The sequence below is a fragment of the Manis javanica genome, chromosome 1 (assembly GCF_040802235.1).
Source record: "Manis javanica isolate MJ-LG chromosome 1, MJ_LKY, whole genome shotgun sequence".
In the NCBI taxonomy this organism is placed as follows: Eukaryota; Metazoa; Chordata; class Mammalia; order Pholidota; family Manidae; genus Manis; species Manis javanica.
In genome coordinates, this window is record NC_133156.1 from 111504467 (window position 1) to 111523656 (window position 19190).

General features: G+C 36.9%; 1 long non-coding RNA gene across 2 annotated transcripts in view; it reads right to left on the reverse strand.

The window, feature by feature from the left end:
• Positions 1-19190, reverse strand: part of LOC118973074 (uncharacterized) — a 181975-nt gene that overhangs the window by 32384 nt on the left and 130401 nt on the right. Inside the window, exon 4 of one of the 2 annotated variants that reach the window (XR_012131190.1) lies at positions 2116-2681. The exons of the other annotated variant lie outside the window; for it this stretch is intronic. This is a non-coding gene — a long non-coding RNA (uncharacterized lncRNA). Of the gene's footprint in view, positions 1-2115; positions 2682-19190 lie in introns of those variants that run through there. 2 annotated transcript variants of the gene reach the window in all.

Sequence of the window (19190 nt, forward strand, 5' to 3'; positions counted from 1 at the left end):
GTTGTGGGAAATCTCAGTCCTGAAACAGTTTAATAATATTTGTTACCAAAGGTTGCTGTGAAATGTAAGTGAAATGTAAATGTAAAAGTGCCAAGCACAGTATTTGCTATGTAGTAGGCCCTAAAGGACAGGATTTTTCCTTTTTCTTTTATTTCTTGGGTATAGCTGCGTTGGACCTGCAGCATGGGTTTCTCTCAGTAGCTGGGCCCCTGGCAGAGCTGGCTCTGTCTCAAAGGTTCACAGCAGATGCCTGGCCCAAGGTGGAGTCCACTGGGAGGATTCCTGGGAGATTGGATTGATTATAAGGCCATTTGGGAGAGAGAGATCCTGTAAGAGGGAGGAAGTACAATATCTGAGAAAAAACCTAAGGAAAGTACTTAGAAATGTTATGTTCTAATTTTAGTTCCATTGCTTACTGGCCTTGTGACCTGAATGTTTTACCAATAATCTCTTAAATTTTTTCATCCTAAAAATGAGGGAATACTCTATGCAATAGATCTATGGTGATAGTATAAAATACAAATGTGATACTGTGACTTAATGAGACTGTTTTGAAGATGGGAAAACATATAGATAAATGAAAGGTGTAAAGTATGTATGTTGTGATCAACCTGGAGCTCCTCATGTAGGACAAAGCTAGACTTTGATCAAGTTGTCTGAAGTGGTTGTGAATAATGTCAATTGCAAGTCTGTTCCTCCTGAAACCTTTACCTGCAGTTCTAAACTTGAGAAAGTAGTTCGGCTCAAATACTGTCTCCTCCATTAAGTCTCCTTTGATCCCCTGCCCCCACCCCCTCAATGCTGGGAGTAATTGCTAAGATCTCTAAATTACTCTATAATCCCTTATCCATGTTAGCACTGTCCAATAAAAATAATAATATAAGCCACATATGTAATTTTACATTTTCTGGTAGCCACATAAAAATGTTGAAAAGAAACAGGTTTGAGTAATTTTAATATTTAATTTAATGAAGTAGATTAAGTGTTTTATTTCAATATTTTATTTAAGCCAAATATTGTCATTTCAACATGTAATCAACAACAAAAAAACATTTTAATGAGGTATTTTACATTATTTTTTTTATGTTGTCTTCAGAATCCAGTGTGCACTTCATACTGACTGCACATCTCAATTTGGACAAGTCAAATCTTAAAGGTTAGTAGCGCCCTACCATCAGCACAGGTGTCAGCCTTTCATATGTCATTGAGGTGTATTTTATTTGATGTATTTGTGTAGATGCTACAGGTGTGTTATTAGACTATGGACTTCCTGAGGACAGGATACCTATATAACTTGTCTGTTCCCTTCGCAATGCACAGCACTGCATTTCCATGTAATAGGTAATCAGTTGGTGGATTGAATAAATTAATATATTAATAAAGGGACAAATGAATGAATGAATAAAAGAAATAGAAATCCTGAAGAGCCAGGTTTTTTTCACCTGGAAAGTATCACTAGTTGATACAGTCATATGGTCTTTCAGTGCTGGGCTTCTACTACTCAATGCAACCAATATTCAACAAGTACCTACTGTACCTACTACAAATAAGCCATGTGCTAAGCGCTGCAGTGTCCATCTTGTTGAATAAAGATGTAGTTCTTGCTCTAAATGACCTTAGCTGCAGTCCCCTAAGTTAGGGATAAATTAGAGTTCTTTGTCTCAGCTTTGAAAAAGGAGACACAACTCATCATGGTATTCAGTAATCCAGAATCTGGCAGACTTAAAGAGCTAAATGTATTTGCCTAGAAATTTGCCACTTAAACTATGCCAAACAACTTTCATAAAGATGTATTTTTTCCCATATCCTGTCATTTCAGAGGCAAACAAAATGAGGGAGCATTTTAAATTCACATTATTAACTTGCAATGAGTAATCCCTGAGGAACTTAAGAACTTAATATCATTTTGTGCTTCAGGGGGAAAAAATTGACACTGAGCGCTATAAATATATCAAGATCTGATCCAGTTCAGTGGTGTGGGCAAGTAAGTTCCTTGGGGGAGTTTCCAAATCCATGCTCTGGCCCTAGATACTTGGTTATGTTTGGAATTTTAGTCAGTTTATTTGTCTGATTCCTTTGCTAAATTGGGAGTCCTTTGAGGGTCAGGAGTATCTATCTATCTATCTATCTATCTATCTATCTATCTATCTATCTATCTATCTATCTATCTATTTATCTATCTATCATCTATCTAATCAATCATCTATCTACCTACCTATTTCCCTACCTATCTATTCAGTTGTACACCTAGCACATAATGGGAGTTCCACAAATGTCTGTTGAGTGAATACTAAAAGTAAGTCCATGACGATTTTCATATGTGATTCATTACATATATCCTGTGAGATTAGTAATTTGCATTTTCCAGATGAGGAGGAAATAGGAATGACCAGGTCTGTACACTCTCTATACCCTCTTATTCATGAGTAATCATGTTCACAGATTCGTGGTGTACTTTCCTATAATGTTTTTATTTCTTCACACCTTTTCCCCTTCTTCATATGACTCACATTGTTACAGCCATTACATATTAATCATTTCAAAACCACAGTACTCTGAATCATTGATGGATCCTGCGTTACAATGAAACACATCCACTAGGAAGTGAGAGCACTTCCAGGAAACATCTCAGTGCCATGTGGTTCTTTTGATAAGGTTCCAGACTTCCAACCTGAGTCCATCTAGAGGAAAAATACAAGAATCAATCCCCAATATTCCTGTAGGGAACTAAGAAGCACATGAGTAGTTATGAATATGGGCAGAGTTTCTCAAGGCTATCATGTGAGCATTGGTGTGCTGCCTTTTAAACTTATTTCAGCCACTTTATGCTTTTTATAAAGGGTATAGTATATGAGGGAGGAATGAGTTTTTACACAGCAGTTCTATAGTGGATGTCAAACGTTTCCTTTTCCTACTCCAGATTCATTTGCATGTTCTTAGACTCTAAACTTCTGTGGTTTGTTTCTAGACATAAAACTTGGTTGTTAGCTTCTTAGGCTAGAAGCCTTTAATCTTCCTATCTACCATCTTAACATAGGTTATGTTTGTTTCCATAAACATACCAATAAAATATTTGAAGCAGCTTGGGCTCCATGAGATAGAAATATGCTGACTGAATAACTGAATGGATTATTGGAAGGCTCCAGAGCATGTGTTTTACTGGTTGTGACATCAAAGGCTGTATAATCTCCGTTGATGTTTAAGTGTCATGACGTGCTGCCTACAGACTGGGGAGGTGAGTCAGCTTTGAATTTTAAGGCACGCTACATCTTTTTATGTTATTACTCACCATTAGTATCTGAGCACTTTGGTTTTTCACAAAGACGTTAATTGGCTGTTAATTTTTCTTTTAAAAATATGTAGTACATGAGCCAATTCTTCGGAAACTTTTTCAGCTTCTTCTGGGATTATAAAACTCTACAGAATCTCAACTTCCTGTTGAGCCAGTTGGGTAAAATAGCATATGTTGCTGGAGTATTGAAACTTTGGACTCATAGCTCATAATCAAAATGAATATTCTTATCCTACATGCTTCCATCCAAACCCATTCTGTTGATCTGGTTCTTCCCTATCCTGGACTCCATATTTTTTTCCCACTCATTCTTAGAAATCTTTTTCCTTTCAGTTACAAAAGCAGTTTTATTTTAAAATGAGTATGTCACATCTTTGTAGTAATTAAAAGACAAGCAACAAACACTGGGCCTCAATTAAAGCTTGGTTTCTTCCTAACTCAGGTCTTCTTTAGCCAGCCTGCCAGGCAAAGGGAGAGCGGGTGGCTTCTCTCTTCCTCTGTTTCCTCTACTCCCATTTCCCCTTGTGGTTTTGGCTTCTGCAAAATGGAGGAAAGATGGGGACAGGGGAGTTTTGCTTGCAGGATGCAGTGGCAAGCTGGCGCTGAGTTCCTGTGTTGAGGGAGGTGTTTAAATTAAACTCTTTGCCCTGGGGGGCTTTGTGGGCTCTCCAGAGATGTCACTTCAGGGGCCCCTGGTGCACCTCTCTTGACTCAGGCAGAATTTGCCCTTTAGCTGGTCATCTGACCTCTTATAACTGTTTCTTTCCCTGGCACGTGCTCTCTCAAGTGGGGGTGTGGGTTGAATTTTGTCCGCCAAAAGATATGCTAAAGTCCCAACCTTGACACTTGTGAATGTGAACTCATTTGGAACTACGATCTTTGCAAATGTCACTTGAGTTCCTTAGGGTAGACCCTACACCAAGAAAAGACTGAGACATATAGGGAATGTCACATGATGACAAAGGCAGGAGTGGAAGTGATGCAACTGCAAGTTAAGAAATGCCACAGGTTGACGGCCACCCCCCGAAGCTAGGCAGAGGCAAGGATTTCCCCATAGAGTCAGAGGGCGCCTGTCCTGCAGACAACTCAATTCAGACTTTCAGCTTCAAGAACTAGGAAAGAATACCTTTCTGTGTTTGAAGCCCCCAGTTTCTGCTACTTTGTTACTGCAGCTCTAGGAAACTAATACAGATGGGATCCCTTTTGAGATGACCCCATCATGATATTCCACGACTGGTTTCCCATTCGTCCTCCAGGATTTATGGGTCCTTAATCTGCCATAAGCAAGAAAGCAATAACTTCTCAGTGTTGCTGCTTGAGCAACTTCTTGGCTTTGTAACTTGAGTCTGAAACTCAAGGGTGTGTCAGATAGGTGTCCACTGTGTGGCCTAGACTGCAGGGGACAATCACTTGCCTCATTGGGACAGGAGTGGGAACTACCAGTGAGCCAACACCCTTCAATTTCCAAAGTCAACCTTTTCGTATTCCCCTTAGGCATTAGACTACAGATGAGAAACATATTACAAGATCTGCACAAGTCATTTAGTGCCTTGCTTTGGAGACTGGAGTGTTTGCATCTGCGCTTTTAGTTTCTCCCTTTTGGAGCTTCTGCCAAAACTGAAACAGGAATGTCTCATTTTAACAGTCTGATTTAACTCTGAATTAATTTCTGCTAGATTTTCATATTTATTGATATTAAGTTAGAAAGAATTTTGATTTTTAAGTCAAAAAAATCTTTCTGTACCTGTAACTATGCTCCCTTTCTGGTTCTTAGGTTGCTTTTATCACCCTCTCTTCTCACTTGGCTAAACTTTATTTTATATACTGTATCAGTCTTGTAAAAAATGAGCTTTTAATCTTATTGACAATTCTGCTAATATCTTGGTTATTGTCAACTTCATCTATTTCTTGTTTTAAGTTTTATTAATTTCTATCTCCTTATGTTGGTTTGTATGGTTGCTGCTCCTTCTGAGGATGGAGGCTTAGTCAGTTTTTCTGAGTCAGTCCGGCTGTGTGGCAGACACTCTCCTTCAGTGCTCACCTGCTCAACCTTTTCCGCTTTTCCACTTCCTCAAAGGCCTTGTATTTGCTTAGAAATCTTTCCCACGCTTAGATATATAGGGCGGTTACTCTGATTCTTTTCTAAATAGTTTTTAATTTCCCTTTGATTTCTTCTTTAATCCAGAAGTTATTTAGAAGACTTTAGTTTTCCTTATTGATACTTTGGAACTGCCCACTGATCTTTCGATGTTACCTTTTGGGTCACTGACCTCTGACACTATTAAATTTTAATTGGATTTTATTTTATTGGATTTCAATAACATTTTATTGGAATTCTGTAGTAATATGATCTGTATGACTTCTGCTTTGGTAATTTGTCAACATTTCCTTTATTTCATAATGCATGGTAACATGTCAATGGTCCATATATTTGAAAAGAAAATATGTTCTGTTGGGGACAAAGGTCAATATCAATTTATAGATTAAACATTTTAATTCTGTATTCAAAATTCTCTATATCCTTATTTGTAAATTATTTTTTAAAGATACATGTGTTAAAAACTGTGAAGCTGTTAATTTTTCTTTGTATTTTTATAGATTTTGATTTCAAAGGTAAGTTGTTAAGGACACAAATATCCATAACCTTAATAAAGTTTTAATAGATTTTATATTTCATGAATATGAAATATCCATCTTTGTCCCCTTTTAATAGTTTTTATCTTGGATTTTATCTCATGTTAATGTTATATTTACTATTCTCTTTTAAATTTTATTTTATTGTGGTAAGAATACAACATGAGAGCTATTGTCTTAACAAATTTTTCAGCAAGGGAAACAATCACCAGAGTGAAAAGGCAACATGTGGAATGGGAGAAAATATTCACAGATCATGTATTTTGTAAGAGATTAATCTCCAAAATACAGAAGGAACTTTTACAACTCAATAGAAAATAACAGATTTAAAAATGGGCTGAGGACTTTGAATACACATTTCTCCAAAGAAGACATTGAAATAGGCAACAATTAATACAAAAAAGTGCTCGTGTCACTTAGCATCACGGAAATGAAGATCAAAACCACAATCAGATGACCTAACACTAGTCTGGCTGGCTACTATCAAAAAGTGAAAGACAACAAATGTTGGTGAGGATGTGAAGAAGCTGGAACCCTTGCACACACACACTGTTGGTGGGAGTGCAAAATGGTGCATACACTGTGGAAAACTTAATCTGCAATTCTTTTGTTAGCATTTGCTTTACATACTTTCTTGTCTTTATTTTTAACCTCCCTGAATTGTTTCATTATACTCGGATCTCTGAAAAAGAGCATATGGCTGTAATGTTTCCTCAGTATGAGAACCTTTGTCTTTTAATACATGAATTGAAACCATTATAATTTATCATGGTTACTGATATACTGGGATATGTCCTTGCAATTATATTTTGCAGTCTTTCTTTTGTATGCTTTCTTGGTGTTTCTTTTTCTTCACTGCTTTTTATGTGATTAAGTTCCTTTGTTCCTTTCTTCCTCCAAATGATTTGGAAATAATATGTCCTTTTAGTGGTTAGCCTTCAGTTTTTAAAAAGCATACTTAAATTTATAAAGAAAATCAACATCTAGAGTTGATCAGCATCTATATTTCTCTTCTAGTACAACAAGAACACCAGCCCCTTTTTCTGATATCCTTCCCTGTTCTCCTTTGTCACATACCCCTCACTTCTTTCACTTTCTTTTTACTCTCTGCAACCCTTCCAGCGTCCAGTCAATCAGTTTCACCTACTTTTTGCCTCCATGGACTAGTGTATCTGGGTTGGGCATGGGGTACTTTCAAGTTCTTCAGTTCTTCTGCATTGCTGGTAGAGGTCTGAAGTGCTTTAAGTTCTTGAGACTGAAAATAGCTAAGACAAACTTTCCCTTGATAGTATAGATATGATGTTTTTTAACATAGTTTTGGTGAATTTTTTACTCTAACCCAGTCTTTGTCTCTAATCTCCATCTAACCAAAGATTCAGTCCCATGAACCCAAGAGAAGTGAACGTAGAAAGAAAGGAGTGGTGAGTGGGGAAACATCTTTCATGTTGCAGCATTTAAAACATATGTACCCCAAAATAAACTGTAAACAAAAGACCAAAAATATAGGCAAAAAGAGATTTGTAACACCTAAATGTATAAAATCTCAATATCAAGACAGCTTCTGAAAACATTAAGAAACAGAATATGACATAAACAGATATTTCACTGAAAAATACAAACAGCTAATATATATAAAAAGATGATGAGCATCATTAATAAGCAATGAAAAACAAGTCACATGAAATGACCTTTTTTCTTTTTTTGATTATTGGATTGGCAAAAAAAATTAAAAATGAGTGAAAATACCAAGTGTTGATGAGAATGTGGGACAACTGTAAGTTCATTGCTGAAAGGACTACATATTAATACAGTCTTCTAGGTTGATACAAACTCTTGAATAAAATCCAGAGAAAAATAATATAGGATTTATTTCAGATTCACCGTATTTTACTTAATATGGTCATTAAAACATATATCCAGTCCCATCGTAAAATGTTTATGCCAACCACTCAGTTATCTTGTTTCATCTTATGGCATGATGAATATCTTTTGTTATCTTAACAATTGATAGTCATTTAATATATTAACATTAAATATGATATTCATTTTATATTTTCAGTCCCTTATAATATTTTTTTATTTTCAATCCCTTATTAAGAAAAAAATATATTCTGGTCATAATAGTTTTTAACTGTATATACCTTTCTCTTTTATTACCACATAGGTAAATTTTGATTATGCTGTAAACAAATTACTAAAATTATTTCTGATTTTTATAAATAATTCTTGTTTAATTATTCCTCAAAAACAAACACTAAAGTTTGATGCAAAAATACATCTATTTGTAATGTTCCTCAAATAACAAATAACTCATGATTCAGTCACACAAAACATTGCCTCTACTACAAATTAAGTAATGAGAAAGTATATTGATTAATATTTTATAACATGTAATAAATAGATACATTTATTACATTAGAATTATACAATAACCATCTTGATTTTATTGATTTTGGTAACCTGCCTTATAACATATTCTGTGTAAATTTATTTCTCCATGGTTTTATAACATATAAAACTCATATCAGCATGTTTATTTTAACTTAAATTTAAGTTAGGTTCTTTTCTGAGAGAAAATAAGTTTGACTTAGCTGAATGACATGACAACCATTATTGGCTTTACCAGTACATATGATGGAGACTTTCTATGTAAGTTATGTGATGAAAATGATAAGTCTGCAGCTCCAAACATATAACAAAGTGTATTTAAAGCACATAAAATAAAACTACTTCATTTTAAAAATCACATTGGAAAAATAGAATGAAATGAGTAATTCACTTTCAATCCTTTCTGAGCATATCATGTTACAAAAGACCTCTAACTGAAAGAGTAACAGATATAATTAATAATAATTTGATAACTCTTGGTTATGAGAAAGTGAATGACAAGTGTATAGGTTGCAAATAGGTTTTGCAAATTAGGTGTTTCTAATTATTTTTTTCATAAAATTTCAGTATGTCTTACTCAGGTTGCCAGTTGATGGATTAAAATAGTTTTTGTAGTGATCATTGTGGGATATTGGGCATTGCTAATAATTTAATGCTTTTTCTTTACTTAGAACAACATTAAGTAGCAAATAAAAGCACCATAAATTGAGAGTTAGGTCTCAGAAGAAAGGAAAAGAGTTTATATTCTGTTACCTTTAACAGCACTTTTTTCCTGGTTTTAAGCAAGGGATCCTGCATATTCATTTGCACTTGGCCCTGCAAATTATATGTATCTGACCCTGCTCTCCCTTTAATTGGGAAAAGGGCCAAAAAATAAGCATAACATGGCCCTTCCTGGGGTGTAAGAGGGAAACAGGTTAAGATAGACCAGGAGCGGGATCAGAGCAACATGGCTGTCTGTTTTTTTCCCAGTGATTGGGTGGTAAATTCTGCACAGGGTTGGGGAGAAGATGCTTGACTCTAGGCAGTGTTCTCCAGTACAGCTATGCACACACAGTGACAGGTTTGATGACCATCTGACTCTCAGGCTACCTTATGAAATGGATATAGAGTAAAATTTCAGGAGAAATTTGCTTTTTCTCTCAGACCTCAAAGTCTAGGGATTTGTTCATCATAAAAAAAATATTAGGAAACAATATAATAATAATCCTGGTCTTTTGAAAGAACTTTTACAGTTGCCATTGCTAAGGGACAGATTTTAGTAGGAAGACAAGATTTCCTTACTGGTATGGTTCAGGGACACTGGAGCCATACAGTGGTGGTTGAAATTTAATATGAGTTTATGGAATTAGCCAGAACTGAAGAGGATCCAAGCTTCAATGCCTTCCCAGTTATATGACTGAATGTTATTTCCCTTATGCAGGTCTAGAACCTAGGCATGCAGTGCAGAAGAAAATAAGAAATAATATAGTTAGTATGCTGAGTGTTATAAAAGTCCTCAATAAAAGAAATGTTAGTTTCTTGTGGCTGCTAAGATTGAGAAGTAATTTCACTTAGAAGGGGATGATTCCTGGGCTGTTCTCCACCCCTTTCCATACTTCCCACCCCTCTCATTCCCCGTGCCCTTGTTCTCCCCAGTCCCTGCTGAAGTCATTTATTAAGAACATAGAATCATGGGTCATAATTGCTGGTGAAAGGATGCAGAAAAATATGCAGACACATTTAGGTAATGTCCTGCCTCAGGTAAGATGAGCGAAAGCACTGGCTTTCAGACATCCTTCCAGTTTTATATGATGATTATCATTGCCTCTATGTAGTATGTAGTGGTTGATTCCTCCTTCCATCAATCTTTTCTTCCACTCAAATGTCTGTTGAGTGTCTACTTTTCTTGCACTAAAGGAAGCTGTAGTCTAATAATGGGTGAGCAACTATGTGATTTTATTGATTTGCAGAAGGAGATGTGAGTACTGGGAGAGCATATGGGATGTCAATGCAGTCAGAGTGATTTCTGGAGTATGTCTTGGAATTAATAACAAGGTAACTGAATTTTGAAGAAAGAAGTTAGCCAGGTGGGTAAAGATGTTGCTGGCTTAAGAGTTTATGAAGTGCAAAATGTCAAGTTCTGTGAGAACTTTGTAGGTTTAGAGAGCTAAAAAATTGAAGAATGACCACTTATTTTCCCTTATACTAAGGATATTTTTCTGTTGATTGCTTTGTACATTGTGATGCCCAGGAAATAAGAATTAGAGACTGTTTTGTGATCACATAAATGGTTAGAATAAACTTAGATTAGAAAAGATCTTTTTGGCCTAAAATGATTTTGTTAGGTGTTTCATTTACTCAAAACTAGTGAAAAAGTACCCAAATATTGTTGCTTCATATCTCTTTGTTAAATGATTTATTCTATACTGAGTCTGTTTTTCTTGAGAAAAACTTACTTTAGTTGAATATCATGCTTATGAAGCAACAGATTTATCAATAACTGCCATTACCTTATTGTACTGATTCATCATTTCAACACCTGGCTTTTATATTCCCTTGAATGACTTGTGCTATTTATTAGTGGAAATTCCAGTATGCTGGAATGCAATTTTAATCTTTACTTTCAATTCATTATTTTGCTATTTAATCATACTTCCTCAATAGATACATATTGGTCACTTATTCTATTCCAGGCACTGTGCAAGACACTGGGAATAAAACCATGAGCAAGAAAACTCTGCTCTTAAGAAGCTGACGGTTTAACCTGTGTGTTTAGTGGTGGAGGGTGGGGGTAGGGATGGAAGCAGGAGTAAGATGAGGGGGAAGTAGGGATACAAAGAGGTTAAAAGGCAGTTCCAGTGCAGCTGTGATGTGGATAGTGGGTACTGGGTGGGGGGAATGATGCACAGGGTGCTTTGAGAGTACTCAGGAGAGAAAAATATCCCAGCTGAGATCAATTCACCTGAATGAAACTAGGGAAGCAGGAGAAGGAAGAGACAGGATTACAAGAAACTTGAATGTTTAGCATCTATGGAGATTCACTTATAAAAGAAATCCCAAAGGCATGACTGAGGTCTTAGATTCTCCAGTCTCATTCAATTTCCCAAACAACCACAGATGTTTTGAGAAACAGAGATTCTAGATGAACCTGACAAAAAGACCACTGCTGTGTTCAGCTCTCACCGTGTTTTGGGTAGTTTGTACACAGTAATAGATAATACAAATGCCTGGGTTAATTATCCATCCAAGAGCAAATAACAAGCCTATTCCTCTCTACCATTCACCTAGAAAATCTCTTTCACAGGGTGTGTCACTGTACTAAACTTTGGGGAGCTCATCGCTTGGGTTCAAGTGGACTTTGTCATTCCCTAGTGCCCCTTCTTGCTTCCCTATCATCCCCAGTTTCAACAAACACTCCTTGGCCTAAAACACTCTAGAATAGGGGTAGGTCTTCAGGGAGTATGGAAAAGCCCAATTCAAGCTGCAATTTCCCTCTGATTTCATTTAAGTAGAGTTTGTTGTACTCTAACTAGAGGGTCCACAGACCAACAGGAATGTCCCCAACTAATGAAAAGAATTGCATTTGTTGCCAAAAAGGAGGCATACTTTCTTAGGATAGTAAAAGAAGACTTTTTTTCCCCTCTGTAGAGCAGTTAATAAGATCAGGATGTGAACTACCCTAGAAATATTTCTATTCCATGTGAGGTGTAAGTGGTAAAGGATGAACCGAAGGAGCAACCAAGCTTAGCTGTGATGGAGTGGAGAGCATCTCCTTTAAGGATTAGTTTTTGTATTAGAGGAGGAACAGCTGGGTTGTGCCTTGAAGAGATTATTTCCTAAATGTGAAAGTGATTTGACTCTCTTAAAGGAACTGCAGTGTAGGTAAGGCTGGATTCTTGATGTATCATCTTTTTCAGGGAGATAATTTTAAAAAATTCCCCAATTATTTACCCTAAAATCATGAGTTGTCTTTAATCATATTTTGCAATAGCAAATGGCAAGTTTTGCTGATGGAGGCAGTCTTAATTCTGACATGGTAGTTCTCCAGAGTCTTATTTCACAACAAGAGATTACAGAATCAGCACTTATTCTGGAAATATGCAACAGTTTGTGCTGAAGTGACCCTTCCTAAGCCTTGAGTACTTGGCAAAGAGAAAGGGATATAAAAGGCAAAACAGAGTTCAGCTATTTATTTCTTTATTAACTAAATGTAACCTAAACAGAATCCAAACGATGACTCCATAGCAATGAACTAGTTTTGCTTCACAAAGATTTGATGAAATATTTGATCATATGATAACATTTGCCATTACATCATTGAAACTTGAGACAAATATGAAAGAACAGCGTAGTCTTATCATTTCTAAACACTTGTATAAATGGCTTTGATATCGAGTTCTATTTATATGATGTAGTTTAATTTCTCTGGGAAAAAGAAGTGTTATTATGTACTGGATCTTATTCAGGGTGATTTCTGACTTAAAACTCTCTTCAGGCAGTGTCCTCAATAACACTGTCCCCTTGCCCCTCTGCCACCCATTTCAGCAAACCTTGAATCAACTCAAATATTTGCCTATGTTATGCCTTTAACTTGGCTCCAAAAGAAGTGATACAATGCATAAAATGGCGCTACTGAAAATTTGCAAGTAATTTTCAGTTTAGTGCCGCAAGTTTTTTACATCCTTTGTCAGTTCTTGCACTAGCTCACCAAAGGAGCTATTCCAAATTATCATTCACAAGCACAAGGCACACAGCTCTCTCCCTTTCTTTTAGCAAATGACTGTACCAGGCAGAAGCTGTCAAGGAAACAGAGAACACAGTAGGTATTTTGACAGAAGAAACTGAATACAGAAAATGGGTTACAGAGGAATTGAAAAGCTGGAAAAGCAGAAAGGAAATTTGGAGATAATACAGTGATAATAGCCGTGAGAAACAGCTACCGTCTCTTAAGGCTGTGGAAACAAAAGGAAAACAAAAGGAACTCTCATTTCATTCACATGGCCCACAGCCAGTGTCTGGGCATTTAAGCCCAAGACTCTTGTCTCAATTTGAAATGACTCTGAAGAGCCATGCTGGCTTCAGAACTTCTAACAGTGTAGGACCTCTCTGAGGTCTTATTTCTTACTGCACTGTAGGCCAGCTCTTCCCTCTGCCTTCCTGCCACTCCTGGCTTCTTCACTTCCTGTCAGGTATTATCTCACAAGAACACGCCCCTGCCAGTCTGCATGCAACTCTCCATCTTCATTGCCAAGAAATGAATGCAAGCCATGGGGAATAACAATGATCCTAGAAGCAGTCTTTAAAATAGAGTTGTGGAGATAGATCATTCACTGATAGGCTAGCACTGAGTACCCCCATCACTGGTGGGTAATCCCTGACATGCAGATGATGTGCAGCTGTTAAAACTCTCACCAGGGATAAACTAAAATGGCCTACAGGTGGGAAGGGACACACTAAGTGATACAATACTTTTGGCATTTGAGGGGTATGATGGAAATTCTGATAACTATGGAATTGTTTGTCTTTTCTGAGCAATGCTGAATCATTGAAGAGATGGTGATAGACATGAAGTGATTTTATACCAATTCAAGGCAAAATGCAAAGGCTAAATTGCCTTCTCATGAACATTCAAAGAAACCTTTAATCTTCTTCAGCCAGAGGACAGAGTAGAGGACCAGGCCCAGGTTTATTCAGCTGAGTACCAAAGCTTGAGATAATTTGAATTCTTACCTCCAGCAAATGTTCTACATCAAGCTCAGGACACCCATTAGGGAAGAAATGGGACTCAGATTTGGGATGGGAGCTTCGGAACAGATTTATTTCAGATTCTTAAACTCCTAGAGTTCCCTGAAGCCCTAGGTCATTTATAAGTGGTTCATTCTCCCTGTTAGAAAATAGTAGTACCATTAGATTTGGGATGAGGACATATTGGTAGGTTCACAAGTGGTCCATTCTACTCATTAGAAAATAGCAATTCCCTGTTTTGAGATGATACAAAGGCTTCAGATGAGCTAGTTACTTAACAAGAGCTAGTTCTCAGAATCTAGGTCAAATTCCCCTTCAGGCAAGCAGAGTCAAATTCCAGAGTTTGGCAACAGGAGTAAAATCCTAGCACAGCCAGCGTGGAATCCACAGGTCTGCTAAAAGAGGGGTACTATGCTGAAGAAGCTGAAGAATATGCACTAGCAGGTTTGGAAGAGTATACATCTGAATGAAAACTAAATTTGCTGAATGAAGGAAAGTAGATGGTATGCTTAGATGAGGGAGCACTCTCTCTTGCTATAGCATTTAACACTCTGGCAAGAATTCTGGTGTGGATAAAATGAGAGTTCCTGTGGCCAGGATTCTCACCTGGCCCTGGTTGACTAGCTCACTGCACACCTGTGGGAAATACATGGCTGTTGACTATATATAAAGAGCTCCACCCAGTGCTCTGGGTGCAACATGGTTGCAGGGTTGCAGGGTTGCAGGGCTGCAAGGCTGCAGGAGAGCAGAGCAGAGCAGAGGCTGGAGTGGTGGCAGTGCCGAGGACAGAGGCCCAGAGGATGGCTGCGTGGGATGGCTGTGCAGGCAGAGAGGCCCAGAGGCAGGTGCCAGCTTGCTGCATGCAGACTCGCTCTGAGTGAATGGGATTCTAGTGACTGACCTGCCACATGGAAATAAAGTTGGGTATAACCCTTTCACCCCAAGAACGTTTTGCTGTCAATTTCTTTGGTCACATTGAATCCATAGCGAACTTGCCTGGGGCTGAAACCCATTGGCAAGACATCTGGTCAACAGTATTTTGTGCCCTCTTCCACAGGTTCACTCACTTGCTTTTTCTCCAAACCATTTGTCTCCAAAGTAACAGTCTTGTTCCCCACAAATTCATGAATTTTAAAAACAGACCAAAAAAAAAATTTACAAACAGGCAATTCTCAAAAGAAGAAATGTACTTGACTGATAAACATTAAAAAAAAAAACAGTTGTCTTGCCAATGGGTTTCAGCCCGAGATGAGTTCACTGTGTGTTCAGTGAGACCGAGGAAAGACAATGGAATGTTCTTGGGGTGAAAGGGTTTATATCTAACTTTATTCCCATGGTGGCAGGTCCATAACTTGGTAAGAAGACAGATAAATTTTGGTTAAATCCAAATTTTAAAAACAGAACAGTACTACTCAGTCCTAAAAGGAATGAACTCTGATACATGTGTAATATGGTTGAGTCACAAAAATATGCTGAGTGGTAAAAGCCAGACACAAAAGAATACATACTGTATGATTCTACTTCTATGAAATTCTAGAAAAAAGAAATCAGGTCAGTATTGACAGAAAACAAATCAGTGATTTCCTAGAGGAGGTAGTGGGGTTGAAGTTGACTGTAAACGGTCATGAAGAAACTTTTTACATTGATGTATTCTATATCATGATAGCGGTTGTCGTTTCATGGGTGTATTTGTCAAAATGCATTTGTCAAAACTCTTTGAAATATGTACTTTCAATTGGCGCATTTTGTTCTTGATAAATTTTATTAAGAAGAATCAAATGTGAATATCATTTGAAACAATTCCATGCCTCATGAATTATCACAGGAAATTGGACAATTGTGAAAAATGTATGAACGAGACTATTTATCCTTGTTGTCTTTATAATTCTTACAAATCAAATTCAACTCCATTTCCATCAACAGGAAATGGCTGAGCGAATCTATAGATGGAATATTCTGCAGCCATAGGAAACTATGAACTAAAGCTATGTGTATAAACAAAAGAAGTTCATAGTAAATGAAGAGGAAATAATGCAGAACATAGAAGGGATTTGTGCATAAATTATGAATGTGTATTAATCACTATATACATATGTATGCTTGTATATTAGAGTTCTCCAGAGAAACAGAACAATAAGGTGTGCTTATGTAAATATATAAATGAGATCTATTTTAAGGAATTGGCTCACACAATTGTGGACACTTAGTGAGTCCAAAATCTGTTAGGGGAAGCTGGTAGGTTGGAAGTTCAGGGAAGAGTTGCACTTTGAGACCTAAGACAGTCTGCTGAAGAAATAGAAAGAGCTGATGTTGTGGAAGAAGTCCAAAGGCAGTCTATTGGTGAGGTCTGTCTTGCTCCAGAGAGGTTAAATTTTTTTCTATTAAGATCTTCAGGTGATTGGATGAGGCCCACCAACAGTGTGGAGGGCAACGTACTTTACTCAGAGTCCACCAGTGTAATTGTAAATCTCATCCAAAAACACTTCACAGAAACATTCAGAATAATGTCAATCAAATATCTGGGCACTTCTTAGCCCAGCCAAGTTAACACTTAAGATTAACCATCACAGTACATGTGTCCTTACCAAAAAAAAGTAATTTTTCTCCCCTTTTAATATTTTTGTTCTCATTTTTAAAAAATCAGAAGCATTTGTTAAATTTATAGTTCTATTTTATTTTTTAAGTTTAAAAAAAAGAAAGAAAAATGACTTTTCTGTTGGTAAACACACACATACTGTGACGGTTAATCTCAAGTGTTAACTTGGCTGAGTTAGGAAGTGCCCAGATATTTGGATGATGTCATTTTATTTTTTGAAACTTGTCATTGCACAGTGCAGCACAGGGAGGACAATAGTAACTCTGTGGCATCTTACTACACTGATGGACAGTGACTGCAATGGGGTGTGGGGGGGACTAGATAATATGGGTGAATGTAGTAACCACAGTGTTTTCCATGTGAAACTTTCATAAGAGCGTATATCAATGATACCTTAATAAAAAAAGTTATTGCATTTATTTATTTTTATTGATATAATTGACATATAACATTAAGTTTAAGGTATACAATGTTTAATGATACAATTATGTATTGCATTTATATTTAAAAATTTTTTATTGTGATGAAATATACATAAGATAATATTTACCATTTCAACCATTTTTAAGTGAACAGTTTAGTGGCTTTAGGGTATATTCTCATTATTGTACAACCATCAGTACCATCCATGTACAGAACTTCTTCATCTTCTGAATGAATGTACTTGTTTTTAAATGTGGCATTAAGTAGGCAAAAGACATACATGTAAAAAAATTTTAAGGTAAAAATCATGTGTCAACAATTTAGAGTAACTGAATTTCAGTAATTCTATTTGCTTATATTGTGCCTCACCTTACCCCCTAACTTTCTTTTTAAAGTAACTTATCCATTGATTTATGTGTAATCCTCTAGTATCAGAAACTGAGAGCCTGCATTAGGTTTTATTAGGGATAAACAGTTATTTTTCATTCCTGCTATATGAAAAAAATCTTCGATTAAAACAATCTTGGCCTCTCTCTGCCCTTTTATTTACTCTCCTCTGTCGAAGGAGAAGTTGCCTTCTTATCTGATTGGTGTATTTGGTAGAAGGGCCTCTCCCTTGCTGTCTTTGAGATCTGCCTGTTTGCAAAGAGCACAAGTTCTCCTGCCCTTTGCCCATTTTATAAAAAGCTCTTCCTCTGCTGGGAAGACCTGTGCTTTTCTAGTCTATCTAATTATGAACTTCAGATTTAGAAACTAGTTCTGCAGCACATCTAAGCCATGTCTTCAACATCAGTTTTAATGGTAATGAAGCTTACCTTTCGCCTTTCCTTTATCTGACCTCTGTTGTCCCTCTCTTAGTTGATTTGAACACCTATGGAGAACTGACGGGGTGTTAGGTATTTATGTATTTCCTCCTTAAATCTTAACAGAGTACACAGATTCGTTTCCACTATGAGTAGACATTCCAATACCCACCCCATAGATCCTCTTGTCTGCACATCTGCTGATGGGCGGCCAGATTGCCACATCATTACATTGTTGGTGGAAGCACATGAGAATGCCCTGAGGCATGGCCCTCCTGGCTTTCAGGAGACATCAAACCTAGTGAATGGGAATAATACCTCATCCCCCTTCCTGTGTGAGCTCCTGTGTGAAAGTTTGTACCTGAAAAGGGTATGTGCATGGGAGCGTCTTTCGGGGCTTACCTCTTTATATCTGAGAATGAATTTTCATAGCATCAAGATACTCCTACGCTTATTGTAGTTGGTAGTAGTATAGAGGGAAAAAAGCTATATGTTTGCTCACTTAGAAAAGAGTTTTCTTTCCACTCTGCTTATAAAATTGTGAATTTTGAACAAGAGGTATGTATATTTCTGGGCAATCTTATTGAAGAATTATGTTATTGAATAAAATTGTTAGAATATGGATTCAGTAATTTACATATGAGGATTTGCTTAATCAAAGCATTAAAAATTTAGGTCAGAATATGAAAGTTGTGAATTCATGTGTAACCTATTCAACTACTACTCTGTTTTTCTCAAATGGGTAAGATAGAACATTTTTATTTCCATCTGTATTATTTTGTGCATTCAAGAAAAGCTTGCCAAGTCTTATAACTAGACATCTAATTATATTATATTAACCTACTACCTTTTTCTGAGCAACCTATATTCCAATAATAATACCCCCAGTGGATGGAGCTGGAGGACATTATGCTCAGTGAAATAAGCCAGGTGGAGAAAGACAAGTGTCAAAATATTTCCCTTTGCTTCCCAATGAAGCAAAACTGAAGGAACAAAATAGCAGCAGACTCACAGACTCCAAGAAGGGTCTAGTGGTTACCAAAGGAGAGGGGTGGGGGAGGGTGGGTTGGGAGGGAGGAAGATGGAGATTGAAGGGTACTATGTTTAGTACACATGGTGTGGGGGGTCATGGGGAAAACAGGGTAGCACAGAGAAAACAAACAGTGAATCTGGCATCTTACTACACTGATGGACAGTGACTGCATTGGGGTATGGGTGGGGACTTGATAATATGGGTAACTGTAGTAACCACATTGTTTTTTTCATGTGAGACCTTTATAAAAGTATATGTCAATAATACCTTAATAAATTTTTTAAAATGACCCCA